The sequence below is a fragment of the Vulpes lagopus genome, chromosome 1, assembly GCF_018345385.1.
Source record: "Vulpes lagopus strain Blue_001 chromosome 1, ASM1834538v1, whole genome shotgun sequence".
NCBI classification, from domain to species: domain Eukaryota; kingdom Metazoa; phylum Chordata; class Mammalia; order Carnivora; family Canidae; genus Vulpes; species Vulpes lagopus.
Genome location: NC_054824.1, coordinates 94413964 through 94435967, shown reverse-complemented (window position 1 = coordinate 94435967; position 22004 = coordinate 94413964). Strand labels below are relative to the sequence as shown.

Genomic DNA, 22004 nt, shown 5'->3' with positions numbered 1-22004 from the left:
CCCAGATTAGGCTGCAAACTGGGAGCAAGAAAAGAGAATTTTTTAGTCACTCCATCTTTAGAGACAAGGGGGAAACTGGATCCTTTTCCACTGCTATGGTTCTGTTAGCTACTCTGTGCTACTGAGCTCCAAGGTGATGTGCAAGCACAAAAAGGTCTGAATAAATCAGGAGAAATTTGCCCTGGCTGGAGCAGAGAGTAACAAATAGGAAGATAGGTCAGTGACTTATTTATAGGAAGACAGTGATGGGAACTTCAGCTCTTAATGTGGCTGTCAGCCCTAAAGGAACAATACAGTAAGAACCAAGACAGCCACTCCCAACTGATACAGCTGGGGAATCTTCAGGGCTTTTCCTAGGTCCTACATCAAGTGTTAGACCCCATTCCAGGTGTGATACATGAGAGGGAAGAAAAGTGCAAACTTGGCTGTGTAAACTAGTGATGCCCCAAGACACACAAACTTTACAATTCCAAATGAGATGCAAAGCTCCCAGGGACCAAAAAAGGCCAACAAGCCAAAAAGAGAGACCCCTCTACTCAACACCATACCAGTACCACAGTGGCAAATGGATACTGCCATAGGAAGAGATCACTTGTAGATAGTGATATGTGGAGACAGAGGACAGTTTAAACTAGCGTTATTTTTCCAGAACTTCTCCATCCTCTTCTTTGACCATAGTTCCCAAAGGAACAGCATTTCTGATAAGGTGGGCACAGAGACAATGACAGCCAATATGTCTCAACAAGACTCCAGCTATCTTCTCTACTAATCTACTTTTAAGTTAACTGATTTGTGCTTTTGCATTTCTGTTCTGCTTGTAAATCTGGGTAGTCAATGTTTTTCCATTATTTTGGTTTTTGTTTATTTAAGTACTAGAATTTTCTTTTTTTTATATAGTTTATATTTCTCTATTGGAAGTCCTTTTGACAAATCACTACAATTATATTTTTCCTTAACTCCTTAAATATGGTTTTCTTTAATTCCTTTAAGATATTTATAAAAGCATCTTTGAAGTCTGTTAAATCCAATTTATGGATCCACTTAGAGACATTTTCTACTGACTGTTTTTTTCTTGGGTGTGGGTCAACTTTTCTGTGTCTTAGTATGCCTTGTAATTTTTATTGTTGTTGAAAGCTGGATATGTTAGATAATATAATGTAACAGCTTCAGATTCTTCCTTTTTTCTTACTTGAAGTTTTAGTTTTTATTTTATTACTTTTGTAATTTAAATTTATTGAATCTCTCCCCTTATAGTATGCAGGTATTAAATGTCACTAATAATTTTTCTTATTATTATTTTTACAATGGTTAGCTAGAAGTTGCCCCAGTGTCTGAATAGATTAACTCTCAGCCAATAGCTGAGTATTTTTCCCTCTCAAATATCTTGAGATTATAAAGGCTTCCTTTTCTGACAAAAGATTTTTGTGTGGATTGGAGAGAGTGTTTCTGTGATCAATTGATTTCCAAGTCTGTCTGAGGACTTTACTTTCTGGTTTACCTCTCCCCAGTCTCTTTTTCTAGATATTTCTTGACATCGAGAACTAAGGGTTCTTCATTCTCCCATTGCTATTCACATTCAAGTTCCTATTTAATGAGACTACAGAAACCCTCCTCATGTTTCTTTCACTTAGGAATCACCTAGAGAATTGTTAAAATGTTACTACATTGTCTCCAAGTCCTTTAGGAATTGGGAATTGGGCCTCTTGAGAGGCCCTGGAATGACACATCTCCTAAAAGATTATTAGCTTCTTACTGGACCTCTATATGAGACAAACGGAGTCCAAGTATTTCTTCTCTGGGATGCAGCCATAAAGTCATTTGCATAACATTTGCTTTTGATTGTATGTGTTAAAGACAGTTTTGTCTGACAGAGTAGAGATATAATTCTCTCCATTGTTTGAATTGTATTTTTTGACTTAATAAATAAATGAAATAAAATTGCTACTGAAGCAATAATGAAGAGTCTTATTGCTACATATACCTTAATAGCTTTCTCTAATTCCATGAGAAGTCTACTTTTTCCTCCTCTTTCCAGATTTAACAAATCATTCTTTCTAGGAGTTTTCCCTTTTGAGTGCCCTACCTATGAAGCTTCAGATCCTTTTTCTATTGCTGTGTTGAGTTCTGATTTTAAGTACTTATTGGAGACATATACCAAGTATCTAAACAAAAGATATGATCAGGAGAACACTGGCCTTCCACTGATATACATCAATGTCTCTATAAAGACCACAGGCAGCTTTTGAATATGTTTTCTAATTTGTGTGTCTGTGTTAACTCATTGTCTTAAAAGTTTATCTTCTTCACTGAAAGAAATATATAGTGAAAGAAATATATAGTAAAAGAAATATGAACCCTGGTGTGAGATTTCATTTTTTGAAAATTTCATTTTAATTTTCTTTTTTTTTTAATGATTTATTTATTTATTTGAGAGAGAGAGAGAATACAAGGGGAGGAGCAGAGGGAGAGAGAATCTCAAACAAACACTGCACTGAGTCCAGAGCCCATCATGGGGCTCAATCTTATAACCCTGAGATCATGACCTGAACTGAAACCAAGAGTTGGTGCTCAATCGACCGTGCCACCTAGGCCCTCTTCAAATTTCATTTTTAAAACTTGACTGCAAAGACTAGTAAAAGTCTTTAAACAATAATTTGATTATTTTTGGAAGAAGCATGTTCAATAATATGTTAATTTTTAATAGTAATAGTTAATATGTATTAAAACCTTATTCAGTGTCAGGGTCTCTATATTCACCATTTAATTAAATCCTCAAAAACATCCCTATAAGGTAGATAGTGCTGTGTTTTGAATGTGGCCATTAAGAATTAGACAATTTAAGTAACTTGCCTAAAGCAACAGAGTTCAGTATTTAAATATAGACAGTCTGATTCCTGAGTCTGTGCTGTTAAATTGGAAATATTGCTATCTCCCTATTTTGGGCTTGTATTTCTGAGTTAGTCATTTAAAAATAATACTAATACAATAATTATTCATACAGTCCCAAATTATCTTTTGGGGAGAAAGTTACGGATCTATTTTTTCTGGAATTATTCCAATTGTATAAAAATTCCAGAGTTTATATGGACCTTCCATTGGTCTTGTCCATACTGAACATGACAAAATTCACAAGGTTCCAGACAGATACTGTACTAAAAATCTGAAGATTTGAATTCTGATTCTTTTCTATTATTAACTTTTCTAGAACCATATATGTATATATATATATTAACATGCTAAATTGTAAAATAAAAGTGATACCTTCTATTTCATATCTAGTTCACAGAGAGGTAGCAAAGTAAAATTATTTATGCTAAGGTTTTAGAGAAGACACTGTCAGGCAAATTCATTTGTCTTTCAACAATATGATGAAAATAGAGACACTATTCCCTTGATAAAACTAGTATTTTGACCAGTATGTTTAACTCCTGAGGTTGAAATCTTACTTTTAGAAATTGTTTTTTGTCAATATCTTTCCCTTAATTACAAAATTTATCCATGGATCAGTTGTCACTTATTAATTATGAAGGTCTTAAGAAAAATGAAAATCAAAAGAAAATAATAATGAGTTATTATTATGTTCAATGTGTTCTGAGCACTTCATATAAATAATACATATGAATCTCCTCATCTAGAAGATAAGAACTTACCATAAGAATTTGGCCTAGAGAGGCTCCTCAACCTGTCCAAAGTCACATAGTTATAGAAACTCTTAGAACTAGAGCTTAAATTTATAGTCTAATTTTTCAATCTTTTAAAATGTAGAACCCAACGATTATCCAAGGGCATTGCTTTGTCTTGAAAGAGAAACTAGTTGAAAATCAATTCTGACAAAATTAAAAGTGGCAAAGCGTCAGTGGACAAGTGAAGTTTAGTATTCAGGAAGTCAGCATTCCCATTTTGCTTTTACTTTTGGTTCATACTGGTTTCTTATTGTTCTTACACCTGAGGAGTTGGCAGGACTTGTACCTTCTTTCATTTAAAGCTCACTGGTATGCAGTTTTGCTTTATTTAAGATACAGTTTTCCCAGTGGTATGTTGGTTTTTGTTAAGTCTCAGTTGAATAACTAGTACATCACACTTTTCTTGAAAAATCTCCATATGTTTCACACTGTGCAAAATACAGCAGCTTAACTCCTAAACATAATAATCAACTTTGACATTTGCAGTGCTAAGACTTTTGCTCTACACTGATAATCTGGCTCCAATATAATTTACAATAATTTTTTCTCAATTCTTTCCAATAAGAGGAGTCTGCTTTTGTTGTACTGAACTTTTTCTCTTTATCACCTTTGGTTTTGTCTCCATTCTACCTATCATATCTCACACATATAGCCTAGTATGGAATAGAGGTTAAGGATTTGGCCTCAGGTATTGGACCAACAGTGTCCATATCTTAGTTACATCTATCTAATTATGTACCTTTGGAAAAACTACTAAATCTCTCTCTTTTTTTTCTGTCTCTCTTGTCTTTCTCTCTCCTCTCTCTTTTTGTTTTATCTCTCTTTCACCTTTACTTTCTTTTATTTCTAAAGATTATTGTGAGTTTCAACAAATGTGGCATATGATAAGTTTTCTATAATCAACAAGTCTTGTAAATTGTTTGCTTAATTCTGACCTCCTCAGTGAACATGACCACTTATCATCTGCACTAATAATTGAGTACACAACTATAGATTGTCTGAGACTTTAATTTGTAATAATTAGAAGTATCATTACTTAAATATTTTCAGTCAATAAACTCATCATATCAAATAATAGACTATTCTATTTTTAGACATTTGTAATGGTTAAAAATTATTTTTTGTAGTTAAAAAATTGAGTTTTTATTTTAATTTGAACTTTGTATATGTTGGAAATAAATTTAATAATTCTAATTCATTTTTTATAAAACATTCCTACAAGTGATTACCATCTTCTCTTTTTCCGTTTCGTGTTAGCATTCTCATCCTTTGAACCAATGTGGTTAGAGTCACAGAGCAAATAATGATCAGTACAGTTAGCAAAGTTTATGTACTTTCAAAAAATGCTAGGTTTTCTCTCGTTAAATATACTAAGATAAGCTTTATCTTTAATATTACAACAAATGCACTAGGTATAATTTAATATAAAAAACTAGAATTTCCTTTGTTAAATATTTCGACTAATAATTGCCCAAGTATTGTTTGTTTTATGTAACTTTTATTTCAAAGGGAGTAGAACTATATTTTCCACTGGAAACTAGGATGATTATTTTTATTAATAATATTATTATTATTAACCCTGTGATTATACTAAAAAGAGAAAACATGAACTGCTCTTTTCATTTCTTTTCTTTCTTCTTTGTTACTAACTGTAATCTTGTTTAAGAATTTGGTCTAAGAATCGACACAAGTATTTTAACACAACTTATTATGTACATATTCTTTCTTCCACTTAAATTATCAGCCCAGTGGAATACCTGGGTGGTTCAGCGGTTGGGCATCTGCCTTTGGCTCAGGTCGCGATCTTGGAATGGGATCAAGTCCCACATCAGGCTCCTGCGAGGAGCCTGCTTCTCCCTCTGCCTGTCTCTGCCTCTCTCTCTCTCTCTCTCTCTCTCTGTCTCTCTCTGTCTCTCATGAATAAATAATGAATAATGAATAAAAAAAAAAAAAGGTTATCAGGCCAGTAAAGAAACTTTCTTTGTCATTTGTTTTACTAACCTACTTAGCTCCTAAACCAAGAAGAAATATTTTCTTCAAAGCAAGTTTGCTGAGTTTTGTGCATGAAAACCTCTGTAGGATGAAAGGATTATTTATTAATGATCTACAACTGCTCTCAAATAGCTTGTAAATTGCTTAAAAGAGAAAAATATTTAAATTAGAAAATAGCAAGTTCTAAATAATAAAATAAAGGTAATAAATAAAATAGAAGCTTATAAAAGGAAAGCCCTAGAGTGGATTTAAGAAGAAGGTCAGATTTTGAAAGAAAATGAAAATAAGTTTAAAATTCAATAATGGGACAGCCCGGGTGGTTCAGTGGTTTAGCGCCGCCTTCAGTCCAGGGTGTGATCCTGGAGACCTGGGATCACCTCCGACATTGGCTTCCCTGCATTGGAGCCTGCTTCTCCCTTTGCCTGTGTCTCTGCCTCTCTCTGTGTGTGTCTCTCTCATGAATGAATAAAATAAAATCTTAAAAAAAATCAAAAATGGAAGTTATTCTATATCTCATGAATGAATAAAATAAAATCTTTAAAAAAAGAATAAAAAATATAAGCTATTCTATATGACAATAACACAGAGCAAGTGATGAGTAGAATATGTGTAATGTGTGGAGGTATAATTGACCTAAAAAGAGGAAGTAGAGTTTGGATAAGTTAAAAAAAAAAAAAAAAGGATAGTTTTCATGATATTTTGAAAGTCAAGAAACATTTACACCTGCTTCAAGAAGTAATAGGATGTGACTGTAAGTTATTGAGGTTGGTGCCATGATACTAGTTGCATTTCAGCAGACTAGTGTGTTAGATGTTTAAAGGAGAGAACAATAGAAAAAGAAGCAGCTTTGGTCCAAGAGACTGAGTAAAGAGCTGCTGCAGATATTATAAATGAAGAGAGTCTAGACTAAGATCAAAGTATTTCCAAAAATCTCAAATGAATGAATAAACATATTTGTACATTGGAAGAGGGTGTTAGATTTTTAATTATTTTTTAGAGGTTTTGATTTCAAAGCACTAAATTTTCAAAGCATGGATTTACCATGTATGTCTTAATAAATCAAATTTGATGGCATTTAAAAATCATTCTTAACTTGGCACCCCCTAAAGTAAATAAAAAGGTAATGCCAATTAAGGTCATTCAGATTAACTTTTCTCTTATAATGTTTAACCGTTAGCTCTGGTTTCCTTCAAGTCATCATGTTTCAACTCATTAAATTGCATCGGTTATTATCAACATTCTTGTTCATATATTTGAACCGGTCATTTATATAATTAAGGTTAGCTTTTAGATAGGTATTTTAAGAATATGTATTTTTATTATCCAACTCCTTTATATATGTTTCACATAGAATATTCCCCGTCATAACAAGAGGAATATAACACAGCTATTACACCTGAGGGCTATAGTTTGAGAAAAAGGAAAGAGATAAAAACTTTTTAGTAATTTGCAGTATCTGAAAATAAGAACTTCCCTAAGAAATTTTGATTTTTCCAATTCTAACAATATTCAGTTGTAACAACTTGGTTGAAATCCTCTTGTGAAGGATGGGTAATTAAAATTTGGATTAAACTAGATGTCTATTGAGATAAAAACCATATGATAACCATGTCTTGAGATGAGCAGGGAGGGTAAATTAGTCAAAGGTGAATTTCCAAGGCTTCTTGAAACTTGTTTCTCTGCCTTTCACGGATGTCTGCTATAATTAGGTCTCTGATTTATTTAATTTACAAAAATGATGTTTTGTTTTCCCAACTCACTATCTTAAGATTAAATTAAAAGTATAGTGTTCCTGACCATTCTACAAATGAGCAGTCTAATGGAGACAGCTAATTTATAACAATGTCCTCACCTGACTGAGAGAGAAAGCTCTGGTCTCTCTTCTTTTTTGTAGAGGCATTAATCCTCATAAGGGCCCCATCCTCATTGCCTCATCTAAACCTAATTATTTCCCAAAGACCTCATCTCCAAATACCATCACACTGGGGATTTGGGCTTCAGCATATAAATTTTAGAGGGGACACAATTCCGTTCAAGCATTCTGTCCATGTTCTTCCAGAATGTATTCTCACATGTAAGAGACATTTATTCTATCCCAACATCTCAAGACTTCATAAGTCGTACCAGTATCAACTGTAAAGTCCAAAGTCCAAAATCTCATCTAAGCATCATCTAAAGAAAAATGTAAAGATTGAGGTATGATTCATCTTGAGGCAAAATTCTACCCCAGTACTGACACAGAAATTAGATGTCTTAGTTCATTTGGGTAACTTTAACAAAATACTATAGACTGGGTGGCTTATAAACAACCAAAATTTAGTTCTCACAGTTCTTTTAGCTGCAAATATAAAACCATGCCTGCATTGTTGACTTCTGATAAAAACCCTCTTCCAGGATTGGAAAATTGATGACAAGGTAATTTTGGGAAGAGGAATGTGGGTAGACCTTTCTGAATGGTCAAGTAATATGAAGATATCTGTGTCCCATGTGAATGCTCACCAGAGGATGGCTTCAGCAAAGGAGGATTTTAATTATCAAGGAGATAACATGAATAGTTCTATGGATGTAGGTCAACCTCCCCCCGCCCCCACTCACCTCCATTATAGTTCAACGGGCTCATGAACAAAGTAGCTATGTTGGCAGGGACAGAAGTTATGCATGGATTTAGCAACATTGACTTCTATTCACCATGGCTGGCCTGCCTATGGCCACTGCTCTGGCTTTGTTACTATATTTATATGAAGATTTTTTTAAGATTTTATTTATTCATGAGAGACACAGAGAGAAAGAGAGACACAGGCAGAGGGAGGAGAAGCAGGCTCCATGCAAGGAGCCTGATGCTGGACTCGATCTTGAGAATCTGGGATCAAGCCCTGAGCCAAAGGCAGACACTCAACCACCAGGGAGTCACCCAGGTGTCCCTCTTTATTTGAAGATTAAGTGTGGCTTAAGGAGGTGTGTATGGTTGCCAACTGACAAGGGGTGGATTTATGATGGTTAATTTTATGTGTCAACTTGTCTGGATCACAGTGGGGCTAGATAGTTGGTTAAACACTATTCTGGAAATATCCGTGAGGATATTTCTGGATAAGATTAACATTTGAATCAGCAGACTGGGTAAAGTAGGTTGCCTTCCTAAGTGTGGGTGGGCCTCACCAAATCTGATGAAGGCCTGAATAGAAAAAAAGCCGAGTGAGATAGAATTCTCTTTCTCTGCCTGTTCTCATTTGTTTGATCAAGAAATATTTTTTTTCTATGTCTCAGGGGCTTAGACATGTGAAACATAATAATCAATGTGACAATTCTGATCTGAGCTTTACAGAGTGTACAATATAACAAGGATGCCAAATTAAACAAGTACAATAATTAAGAGGTTACTTTTACATGGTAGTTACTGTTATAGAGGGTTAGCATCATGGCCTTGCAACCTGTGCAGTACAGGAACTTGCACTTAGAAGGGCAATGCACTGAGTTTAATGCTCTGCTATCACAGTCTTAAAATTCTTAAAAGTTCTTGAAGAAGGGGTTTCATGTTTTTATTTTTTGCTGGACTATACAAATGATGTAACTAGACTTGGTGCTATGAAGAAAACCAGAATAGCAAAAAGAGATATCCTGGTGTGAAATGGGGCCATTTAAAATAGTGAAGTTGGGGCAAAACTCTCTGAAAGGATGATATTTGAATTCAGGCCTCAATAGAAGAAAGTACCCATGTGAGCAGAGCATTTCAGACAGAGCAATGAGAAATGTAAAGGCACCAAGTGTACTGTGAGTTTGCTATCATTGAGTATGAGAAAGGAAGCTGGTGTGACTGGATAGTGAGGCAGGTGACAAATGGTAGGACATGAGGTGAGATAGATGATAGAGTCTTGTGTATTTATGATAATTTGGTATAAAAAGAAGTTAGTTTTTTTATGTGTGTAATAGACATTTATTAGAATGATCAAGGAAGAAGGGAAACAGTAATAATGTGATCTTTATGTTTGATGGTCCTAGCATAACAGAAATGTCCTCTTTTACTATGATTATAAATATTTCTAGGTAAACATAATCAACATAATTACTGAAAGTCAGACTATTGGGAAAGGAAAAATTTTAAAGTAACAGAAATACATAATCAAATCCTGTCTGATTTTCCTTTTTACTACATACTTCTTTGAATAGTCCATTGTCAAGACTACCTCCTGGACAAGGTAGGAGTTCATTGCTTCAAATCAGTTGACAGGAAGAAAATGTGTTCCTGTTAATCCTCTAAGGAACTAATGTACATCCTAATATAGGATGAGGATTCTTGTGCTATGCCGTTTTTTTTTTCTCTGTCATGATTCATTGGCATAAGTTAAAACTAAGGATGAGTGAAACCAAAGCAGTCCGTACTGATTAGGTACGGACTCTTAATTTAATTAGATTCTCTGAATATATTCTAAAACATCATCACCTTTTAAAACTCCAGCCATCATATTACTTAATGTGGCCACATTAATTTTAACCATTACTGGTGTCGTATCCCTCCAGAATTTGAAAATGTTGTTTCTAGTCTGACTATAATAAAGAAGATGTACAAAATAATGCATAAAAGCTATAATTCATTCTTTAAAACACCATTTTCAGGCTTTATAAATTCAAAAAATACATGTTTCAGTTACAGCAAAATATTTTCCTAAACACTTTTTATTTCTTCAAATTCATTCATCCCTGGTAATAGCTTGAGCATAGGACACATATAAAGAATATAATACTTCCATGAAAAATAAAGTGCCCTTACATTTGCAATTGTACTTTAATAGTCTCAATAAATGGGAGGTCAAGTTTAGGATTCATTGTTATATTTTTTTAAATGTATTAAGTATCATGGAAACCCACAATTTAGCTAGAAGAAATACATCTTTTCTTTTCTTGATCATATTTTACTCTTGGTAATTCTTATAGTTCAAGGTAAGTATTATGTGGCACCATAATTGTATTTTATGTTCTTGACATAAACAGAGGAATTTTATGATTCCATAATTTGGCTGAATCAGAAGAGCTTCTATTCAGTATTAATGTTATACTCATCTGGGAAACCAAGAAATGAGAGATACAATTGATTTTATGTTTATGTAATCTAATGTTTTTCACACTCAATTTTTATTATTTTTCTATAGGGGTAAAAATCAATCATTACTTGTTCCAACAGATTAAAACCAAAACTCAACAGATATTATCTTTGGATTTACAGCCTCTTTCTCTTTCCCGTGATAAATGTATTCCATAGGAAAAGAGCAGTGTATTTGAGAGTTTACATAATTCTATCAGATATTTGGAACACTCTTAATGTAGCTATGGTCAACAAAATTAACAGGAAATATGGCTAGTCATAGGTAGCCTTATGCTTGGACTCCACATTTCCTGGCTGTCCCTTATACTGTAAACTTTCAGGCACCTTAGAACTTCTAATGTTTGCCCTAGAGTGATGTAGAAAATCTAAACAGAGAATTGACAGAGGATTGAACCGGGGGACCTTGTGTATCAAGCATCACACAATAGAAAGAATATGGGTGACATAATCACATAGATATCTGGCTTCAAGAAGGAAAGACTGAGCGACAAGTTGATTCAACTCTCTCAGGCTCAGTTTCTTATATGTAGAATAAAGACCACCTTATGAAAGGCAAAATAATGGACCCTCAAAGATGTACACGTCCTAATGCCGAGAACCTAGGATTATGTTACCTTACATGGCAACATGATTACTAAAAATTTTGTAATGGAGAGATTATCATGGACTATCTGTTGGGCACAGTGTAATCACAAGAGTCCTTATAAGAGAAAAGAAGGAGACAGGAGAGGCAGAGGCAGAGAAGATGTGATGACAGAAGCAAAAGTCGGAGTGATCTGGTCCTTCTTTGTAGGGTTTAAAAACAGGAAAATACTATGTGCCAAAGAATGTGAGTGGCCTCTAAAAGCTGAAAAAGGGAAGAAACTGATGCTTCCCTAGAGTCCCCAGAAGGAATGCAGCCCTGCCAACATCTTGACTTTAGCCAATAAGACCCATTTCATACTTTTGTCCTCCAGAACTCTAAGACAATAAATTTATAAACCACAAGATTTGTGGTAATTTGTTACGGCAGCAATAGAAAACTAATGCACTCCTCATTATAAGATTTTGTAAGGATTACATTTTCTCAGCCCAGATTAGGCTTTGAGAAACATTGTATTACACAAGGTGTAAAGGAGACTTGAGCAGAGATTTGCTGAGGACTAAATGTGTAGCTACACTTCCTTCCAATTTCTTTAATCCAAGCAAAAATGGTTATAATTGTGTTGGGAGATGAAAGGACTTGGGTCCAATAAGAAATATGTTTATTTTCTTCTTAGCATAAACAGTTGAAGTGTGCTGAGCAGTAAGGGCCAGCACACTTCATGACCTTAAAGTGTGGTTAAAATGTTCCTGTGTGCTATATACTACAGCTGAATACTGAATCCCTGTAGTTCATTTGTCCTGTGTTCTCCTCCTGCTACCACATTATCCGCTGTATATTTTTCTCTTTGCCCTGTGGAGTTCAGTCATAGGTTAAAAGTTTCAGTTGTTTTATTGCTTCAAGGCACATTTAGACTCTTTCATGTTGACCAAGAAATCCAGCCAGACATGATGAGAAACAAACAACTACCTCTTGGAATGTGTACGATTACATGTTACTGGTTAGGAATTTACTCCCGATTTCAGAGCAAAAAAAACTGTCATGAGGGTCACAGCTTCTTGTACAGCTGGAAAACATTCCAGATGACTTAAATATTTTCAGTTGCCATAAATAAACATGTACATGTCTCAACTTATGCACATTTCCTTACCCAGAGTCTGGTTCTTAAAACCATCCCCTTCTTACGCAGAATTAATGGCCTCAACCAGCAAATGAAACAGATTTTATTTAACAGATTGAAAAGCTCTATATAGAACTTTATATCGTGTTTTATCTGCTATCCTGTGACATGCACTTTAAATTTTTTTAGACATATTTAAATGTAACAAATGTCTCAGAGACCTAAGATATAAGATTAAAGTTACAGTAATGATTTGTATTCATTTCTGCATGATCTGACAGCCTGGAGGTAGAAGTGACTCTTGAGGCCCTGGAACTTAAAACAAAAGTAGATGTTTAATTATAAAATAAATTAACTTCATACATTTATATTTTTAATGTATTACATAAATCATTCAATACAATTTCACCTGGAGATGTACATATTTTAATTGCCTTTTTTTTTTTTTTTTTGCAGTAATCACCTTTCTTTTGCACTCTGGCACTAAAATATAATTTGAACAGCTTTCTTATCCAAGAGCCATGTAGATCCAGCATATTTTCCTATATTCTTTTAAATTCACTAATGCATATTAAAATGATTAAAGTCAGCTACACCAGATTTGACCTGTCTGGTGTATATTTGATATTTAATTTAACAGGGCATTTATGGAGAAGGGCTTTCTTAATAGTTACGTTATTCAAAGTCTTGGGGATGTGAGCCCTTCATGGGGAGAAATAACCACTAGCAGATGGAGGACAAGCTGTGAGAAATGCTATTGTTCAAAGTCCTGCATTAGTCGGGACAGTGACTTAAGCGACAAATTCTATCTGATACTGTATAATCATTTTCCGGTGAGAATGAAAATAAAGCTAGGAAAAGCTAAATAAATTAGTTACACCTAAAGGAAAAGAAAAATGGAAAGAAAAGGATCATACATTATATTATCACCCAACCTTTATGTTTCACATAGAATTTGGACAAAAGATTAAGTAAATATATTTAGTGGGAAATTGAACATTGGATGCTAGATTCTAGGTATCCTTTTGGCATGCCTAGCTTACTTGGCATCATGCCATTCTTCTGTTGTGTACCACATCTTTAGCTCCTGTAGTAACTGTAGACCTAAAGGAAAATTCAGCACTCTCAGTGACTTATGAGACCCTCAGGATTTATTTCTTCCTAGGGTTAGGTGAGAATAAGAAAGAGAACAGCCCTGTTCACAATGTACAATAACAAGAAAACAGAAACGTGTCTTGAAAATTGATAAATATAAGTAATCAGAACAAAATCATATTTACAAAAGTTTATCTGGATTGGAAATGCAAAGGCTTCCTCACTATATATAAATATGCTACTATAAATAAATTTGTTACTGTATATAAATTATCTCCTACCATATTCAGAAGGAAAGCTAGAAGACTCAACAAATACATGATTTTGCTATATATTAGCATGTAACTTATGAGAAAGATGGCATTGAAGCATAAAGAACTATTTAGCAAGTTAAGCTAGGGCAATTTAAAGACATTCATGAAAACAAAGTTCAATTTTATACTAAAGAAATACTCCAACAAAACAATAGAAAAATTCAAAATGAAAATTTTGATAGTTTTTTAATATAACTTTTAAATTTACATCATTGGAATGTACACAAGGAAAAAAGTAGACAAGGGGTTGACAACTTCAATGTTCATAAAATGCTCATACACTTTGGAAAGAAAAAAGCTAAAGTAAACAAAAATCAGACAAAGTGAGTGAGCATTTAATTAACAAAACAAGAAATATATTGGTCTAGTAAGAAATATAATTTAACAATTATTGTCATTTATAAGCAAATAAATGGCAATTAAAATCTATATATGATTTGGTCCATCAAATTGCCATTTGTTTAGTGAGAATAATTGCTGGTGATGCAAGCACAATGAAAAGAGGTATAAAATGATGCAAAACATCTACAATTATCACCAACTCTAATCTTTCTGTTAAAATGGGCTGCAGCAAAACCAAACTTACTTAGCATCCTTTTTTCCTCAGATTTTCCTTACCAATTAGATCCTAAAATCATATTATTTCATGAAATCACATATTCTAAATAACTAATGAGGTGTGAATTCAAGGACTCCTAGATTGATGCAGAATCTGACTTTGGCAGTCAAATCTGAGCAACATCTACAGAACAGAAACAAGCCAGAACATTAGATAATGAATGCCTTCTTCAAGACTGCCAATTTAAAAGATACCAACGTAATAAAGGGTATATTCACTTGCCTTTTATCTTCCCCCCACCCCCAATCAAGCAGAATTACTCCATGATTCGAGAGGTTCAAGAATCAGAAAAATAGGGTGTAAAATGAAACTAAATATTCCACCACCTGTTTCCTTTATTTATACACCTGGTACAGGAAATGTAAAATGAACACCACAAAGCTAAGTAGCTGAAAATATGCTTTTGCATCTAAATGATTTAATGACAATAACCAAAAAGACATTTTTTAAAAATTCTTATTGCAAATCCATGACTAAAGAACAAAAAAAATCCAGAAGACTTAAGAAAATCTAAAATAATAAAAAAGTACAGTGAAGACAAGCATAATCATATTGAAAATTCTATTGGTCTTTATAGCTATTAATTAGTGATACTTTTCCAGGTAAGGGCAGCTCTCTTCAATAATAAAATCTGAATAGTATGAATACATTTATTTGAAAAGGTAAAAGATAAGGGAGAAAACAAAGAAGAGACAAGCAGAGAAAGACATAAGGGCTCATTCTTATAGCTATTTAACCCATTCTCCATTTTTTCATTAAATGCATATGACACTGAGCTCAGAAGCCTTCCTTGTTCTTTCCATTTGTGGCCGCACTGATTATCAGCAATATCCAGGAGGCAACCTGTAAGCAGAATGTTATATTGTGTTATGTGATAATGTTATGTTACTTAATGTGTTAATTACAGAGAAACTGGAATTTCTCCTTCCGTATTCATCTTCTCCAAAGATCTACCAGTTGAAAAATGCATATTATAACTGAAGTAAGGCAATGAAATGTAACTCTCGAATTTTATACTTCCTAGTACTCTTCCTTACCCATATTTTATTGATAAATATAAGTGTAACTCAAAAAATATATTTACTATCTAAGGAACTTTAAGAACAACCTTCAGTTTTCAGATCCTCCTTCAAACTGTTGCATATTTAACTTCTAGCAAAGAGTTACATTTCAGAAAAAAGTTGCAGCTAAGAACTTATCCAACAAATCAATGTCCAAGGTGTGTTTTGGAAGCAATAAAGATTTTATTACAGCTTCAGGTTTTCTATTGCTACAATTGTACCATGAGATAGATGAATATACACTAGTAAAAGATACTTAAATCTTAAAATTATTTAAAAACATAATTGTATACTACATTACGTTACATTTTGGGAATGGTTCTGCCCTTACCATTGCTCTGGTTCATTTCCATCCCCTGAATCCTTTATTACAAACATTTTTCGTATTTTTATGCATCCATTTCTAACCCCACCCTTTCATACTTACAATTGCTTAAATTTTTGAGATGGGAGCCATTTCATATGAGCCTCCTTAAATTTACTTTTGTTACCTCACACATACTCAGTGTCTTTACCAGTTTGTCTTCCTCCCCTGCATCATAAGGAAACAACTCTGTTCTTTACAGAGCATTTACCTTAACTTTGATGGAAAGTTAACTTTGATGGAAATTTTTCACGCACCCACCTTGCTCCATCAGTAACCACATTCCTTTTTCTCTCCTATTTTATTCATTTCTGCTTCACTGTATCTATCCTCTCACAGCGCCTCTCTCCCCTCCCCCACCCCTGAAATCTGGCCATAAGATGCACTCGTTTGTCTTATAAAATTCATTCCCGGTCACAAGTCTTATCAGAAATTCCATTTAAGGAGGGAGAGATTAATATTTATGGAAAGCGTAACAACTATGGCTTGTAGCAGATGGAATCGTTCAAGATTTATTGATGAGTTAATTAAGGTCTAGAGGGCTAAGGGTTAATTGATTTGCCCAATGTCAAAAGTAAACGGTAGAAATTGGGATTAGATATGATTCTGCTTGACTCCACACCATACTGTCACATTTATTATTTTCATAGTAGCAATTATTCCCTATACTACTCTATATAATATATGCCTCAGTTTTTACAGTCTGACTTCTGCTCCCACATTTCTTTTTAAATTTCTTTCTTGAGGGTAACAAAGTATATGTTTGTCACTAAATGCTATGATTTCTTTAAGCATCTTATAGTCTTTAAAAATTCTGGGAATTACTATTTATGACCTTTTACTCATTCTTTAAAATTATCTGTATTCTTGGTGGTCATGAACCATATTCCACTAGTTTATTTTACTCCCTATGATTGACCTTTGCCTTTCTTTTTTTTTTTACCCCCATCCTCAAAGTTCTGTCGTTGGCTTCTCTATTCTGTAATCTTTCACCTAGACTCATATTATTATATCCCAACTGAGCTATTATAAGGACTGAATGATTGATAATTTTCTCTTTTCAGTTTTTGAAAGGCCAAGACTTGAGTCTCTCTGTAGAATAAGGCCTGTGTAGTCAGCTAGAAATGAAAGCTTGAAGATGAAAGAAATCTAATTTCAACAATTTTTCTGAGAAATAATTACTTTTATTTATATTTAAAAAAAACCCACAAATAAAAAACTCACACAAGATAGCAAATGATATTCCAAATGCAAACCATTTAAAAATGGATAACTTAGCAAAGAAACAACTAATTTACTGAAACAGTATTAAGTAGCTTATAGAATTGTTGAAATAAGGAACCTAACTTGGAATGAGAGGCAAGGGGATGATAGGTAGCCAGAGCAACAGCCCAGTTAAACACAGAAGCAAGGCAGTAAGGGACCTCTCCATAGCCATTGGTCAATAGACCACAGCTTCATCTACCATTGCTTTTGGCAATAGGATGTCATTCATATATCATGTAATGATGTAATGGTGATCAAAAAACAAAGGAAATAAAAAGTTTCAAAAATGTACTGTTGGGAGATGAATGGAAGTGAGGGTAATATAAAAGAGCTATGAAATTATTTCATTGTCACATAAAAAGGTCTATATTATTTCTATAGTGGATAAATAATAAAGTAACAGCATAAGCAAAGTACATAGAAAATTGAAGGAACTCTATAGAAAAAGTAAAAAAAAAAAAAAAGTTGAGAAGACCATAACTGGAGATTGAAAAGGGACATGGGATGGCTACATTAAGGAAATGCTGATTTTTGTTGCACGACATTTTAGATATATACAAGGATTTCCTAAATTAAAACAAACTGTAATCCATGTTAAAGAAAAATTCAACCGAGTAATTTAAAGATCTCATTAGGTATATTCAATTATTCATCAATTAGACAGCATCCCATCTAACAAACAAAAGAGTGCTCAGAAGAGTTGTACAAAATGGAAAGCTTTCACCATCAGAAATGGGGCCAGACAAGGAAGTTATTATCAAAAAGAAAGAAAAGACTGTTTCAGGCAACCCTACTTTTGAGAGTATGGGGGTGGGGTCTTATCAAGCAGATTGCATCACTGATGCTGATCAGGAAATCCCAGACTGATTGGTTTAAAATTCCACTGCTCTGAGGGCTGCAAACTATAATTAGGTTAGCTATTAAGTCTTGGTGGGCTTAGCAAGAGTGACTCTATATGGGGCCTGATGTTTCTTTTTGACACCTATAAATGTCTCCATAGTTAGCTTTCCTTGTTTTTTTTTTTTCTTTTTCTACTAAACACACCATTTTCTAGTTGCCACATCTACTTTTTCTTAGAACTGAAAAGGATTACCTTGTTGAATTGATCTCCTCATTCCCTATTAATAGGAAAGAAGGCACTTCCCTACAGTATTTCAAAGTTTTCTTGTCAACAATATCTATGTGTGTGTGTGTACACATACTGTTAAATTATTATAGCTAAAACTTTCTCATATTTTTATCTCCCTAATTTAATATCTTATCTCTTTTTTTGTTTAGTTTTTATTTAAATTTAAGTTAGTTAACATACAGTGTAAAATTAGTTTCAGATGCAGAATTTAGTGATTCATCACTTACATACTATCGTATCTCTTTGTAAAGATTGGTTTTATGTACAGAATCTGCAAGGTATGGAACTAGTCTCATAGGCCTCCAAGGGGCAACTTGTTGGAGAAAATGCTTCTATCTCTTTCTTAGAAATTCCATTCAAGGGAAAGACATCAGTTGCCACTGAATTGGAGTGTTCATATCATTTGTATGAAAAATTTTTTAAAGCTCAGTAAGTCATATACTCACATCTGTAGAAAAGTCATAATTATATCTTTGCAAAATCAATAAGCTCAAATACTTCCTTCTATGTCTATGTTGATAAATTATCATTTGAGAAGGCATTAATACAGGTTCTGCCATTCAGACTCCAAACATTCCACCTGAATCCTAAAAATGTGTTTCTCAGATGAGCAGAGTTGAGCTCAAGGTCAAAATAGATAGCTGTTACCAAAATAGTTGACCTACAAAGTATATTGGGATATTTAAAACCTTGATCTATTTCAAAGCATGTGACTATCCATTATCTTATTTGATTGAATTGATTTGATATCCACAAGATTGTGACAGTTGAGCAAACATTATTTTCTCAACATATAAATCTAAAATCAAATAACTTTCCAAAAGTTGCAGAACTAGTATACAAAATCAAATCTGTTCATCTCTCACTCTAAGCTCTCTGTACTTTATCATTCTGTTTCTCTTTAAGTTCTAATTTGGCAAAATGACAATTGATCTTAATATAGTTTCTGAAAAAGCTTTCCTCATTTTTCAAATACTTCCATAGGAATAGTCCTTGGGCACGAGGCAAAGTTCAATCTAAGATAATAATCACTTCATTAGGCAATTACAAATCACTTTGAAATCATAAACACCTTTCAATATACTTACATTTCATTATAACAAGAAGCAGTCTTGTATTTGTTTCCTTAGTGCTAAGTTGGTGCTTGAAGTATATTACGATTAATAGGTCTTTTTAATGACTTAATACTTTTGAATACTTCCAAAACTCAGGCTGTAATTTGATCAAAATGTGATTTATGTTTAAAACTTCCCAAGTGATTTTAACATGTAGTGAGGGTTGTATATCATTCATTTGTTAGAGAGGACAGCATACAATAGAGTAGTAGTTCTCAACCTTGGTTACACATTCAAATTACTTCAGGAACTTAAAAAAAAAAAAAGTGTGGGGATCCCTGGGTGGCTCAACGGTTTAGCGCCACCTTCAGCCCAGGGCATGATCCTGGAGACCCAGGATCTAGTCCCACGTCGGGCTCCCTGCTTCTCCTTCTGCCTGTGTCTCTGCCTCTCTCTCTCTCTCTCTCTCTCTCTCTCTCTCTCTCTGTGTGTGTGTGTGTGTGTGTGTGTGTGTGTGTCTCATGAATAAATGAATAATATCTTTAAAAAAATGTTAAAAATCCCCCATGGACAGACTCCATGCCAGAACAATTAGATCAAAATCTCTGGGGCTTAACATAGGCATCTGCTATTTTAATGTTTCTGGTGAATCCAATGTACCTCTAAGTTTAAGAATCAATGCAGTAGATATTGTCCTCCTAGCTTTAATTGATTTACCACTATTTGAGGATTTCATAATAAATTATATAATTTCCTACATAATATGCATTTTAGCAAAACAGCTGTAAGTCTGACATAGAGAGATGACTTTATACATGCTCTTTTCTTAAGAAAACTCCAATTATCTTTTAGCCCATTGAGCTGCACACAGTCAGTTGTCCATTGTCTGGATGTACAATTTCTTTAAGAGGAATCCAGATTCCTCTTTTAAGACGGATTCCTCTTTCCGTCTTCCCATCTCCATAGCACTCTCTGAGACATTGGTAATGCAGAAGTGCAAACTATTTAATTAGCTCATTTGTACCCACAACCCTACAAGCTGCCACCCCATTTACCTTTTGCACTGCTTATCCAGACTGAGCAGTCATTCTGTATATAATGTGTCACAAGAAATCCTGCAGCTAATGGTGTCCACATGTAGCACTCACCATGCCAAATTATGCTGCCATTCCACACGATCATTCTTCTGCATCTTGAGGAGATCCATTTATTAAAACAGATTCTTATGTGGCACATACCAATTATTTTTACAAAGGACAAACTGGAAATAGGTCTCGTAATTGCATGCTAGTCAACCAGTCAGGTCTATACACAGAATCACTCACTCTCTTATTACCTCCTTTACCTTTGTCTATAATTCTGTTTGTTGACTACAGGTCTTTTCTTATGCTTGATTTTCTTTCTAATTCATCAATAACTGTACACTTCGAGTTCAAATATCCTAAAACCTGAGAATTTGCTTATTTCCATACTTCATGCTTGCTTGCCTCTACTGAGAGTTAATGTAGGAAATCCATTACTGGGACAATGAACATCAGGCTCAAATTATGTTGCTAATTAGTAGATTCCGATGCTGGTAAGAAAGTCAGTTTTTTTCTTTACTACTACAGTGACTGGGAGGGAATTAGAGCAGTTATTCCCAACAGAATCACTTTTTTTTTTATTACTCTCACTTACTACCAATCTGTCTTCATTGGTTCTCTATATATCTATTTTATGTAGAGCTGATTAATTTTATCTGATGCATATAGACTCTGTAAGTTAAAGCTCTGACTTTTAAATAAACTATATTGAGTTATGTTTCTTCATTTCAGTTTCTCTCCTGCTGCAGCCCCGTGGTCATTACCTATGCTCTCTATTTTCAAATGTCCACCTTGATTTTTAAGCTGTGTTCATTTCTCTTACCTTATCATCTCCCCACCTCCCATCCTACTTTTATCTCTTACTTTCTGAGACTTATGAAAGGAAGCTATTGCCTCACTGCAAGTCAAGCCAAAACAGACGTAGCTTTCCTGCTGAAAGTAAAAACCTCCCAAGTTCTTGTAGTTGCAGGGACAAAGGCTAATTACTGGATCTCTGAAGAGCTCTCTTTTTTTCTGAACTGAAAAACAAAACAAAACAACAAAACCGCTCATTTAAGGCATTCCCTTCTGCTCCGTACTCTGCACATTCCATTTGAAAATCTAATCAAAGGAGCATGCTGAGGACTGTTCTAAGACAGTCTTAGAACAGAGGAGTCAGTCACCTGCTTTACCAGGTTCTTAGAATGGTAATTCTTTTATTGGTCCTAAAAGTGGCTGTAGATTGAATGGAGCAACCTCTAATTAAGACTTATGACTCCTTTATGCCATCTTGGAATGAAAAGAAGATAAATTATGGCACAGTGTATGAATCCTAAGGATCAGTTCTGGGAGGGATAATACATGTTTGAAAACCATCCTTTCCTCTGAAGTCAAATTTTATTATTCCTTGTTAACATTTTTCAGACACTTTAAAATTCACATAAAATATTTATTTCTAAACCTTCTTTTGCAGTGTGAATTTTCATTGTTCTGACATTTAAATGCTTTAATATTTTACATTAAAATTTATTTTTATTATAATTGGTCATCAGCCAAGCCAAAG

At 34.0% G+C, this 22004-nt stretch overlaps 1 pseudogene; it reads right to left on the bottom strand.

Annotated features, from left to right (window-relative positions):
* Positions 1–279: 279 nt before the first annotated feature.
* LOC121487142 lies at positions 280–20561 on the bottom strand (annotated as a pseudogene).
* Positions 20562–22004: the final 1443 nt, after the last annotated feature.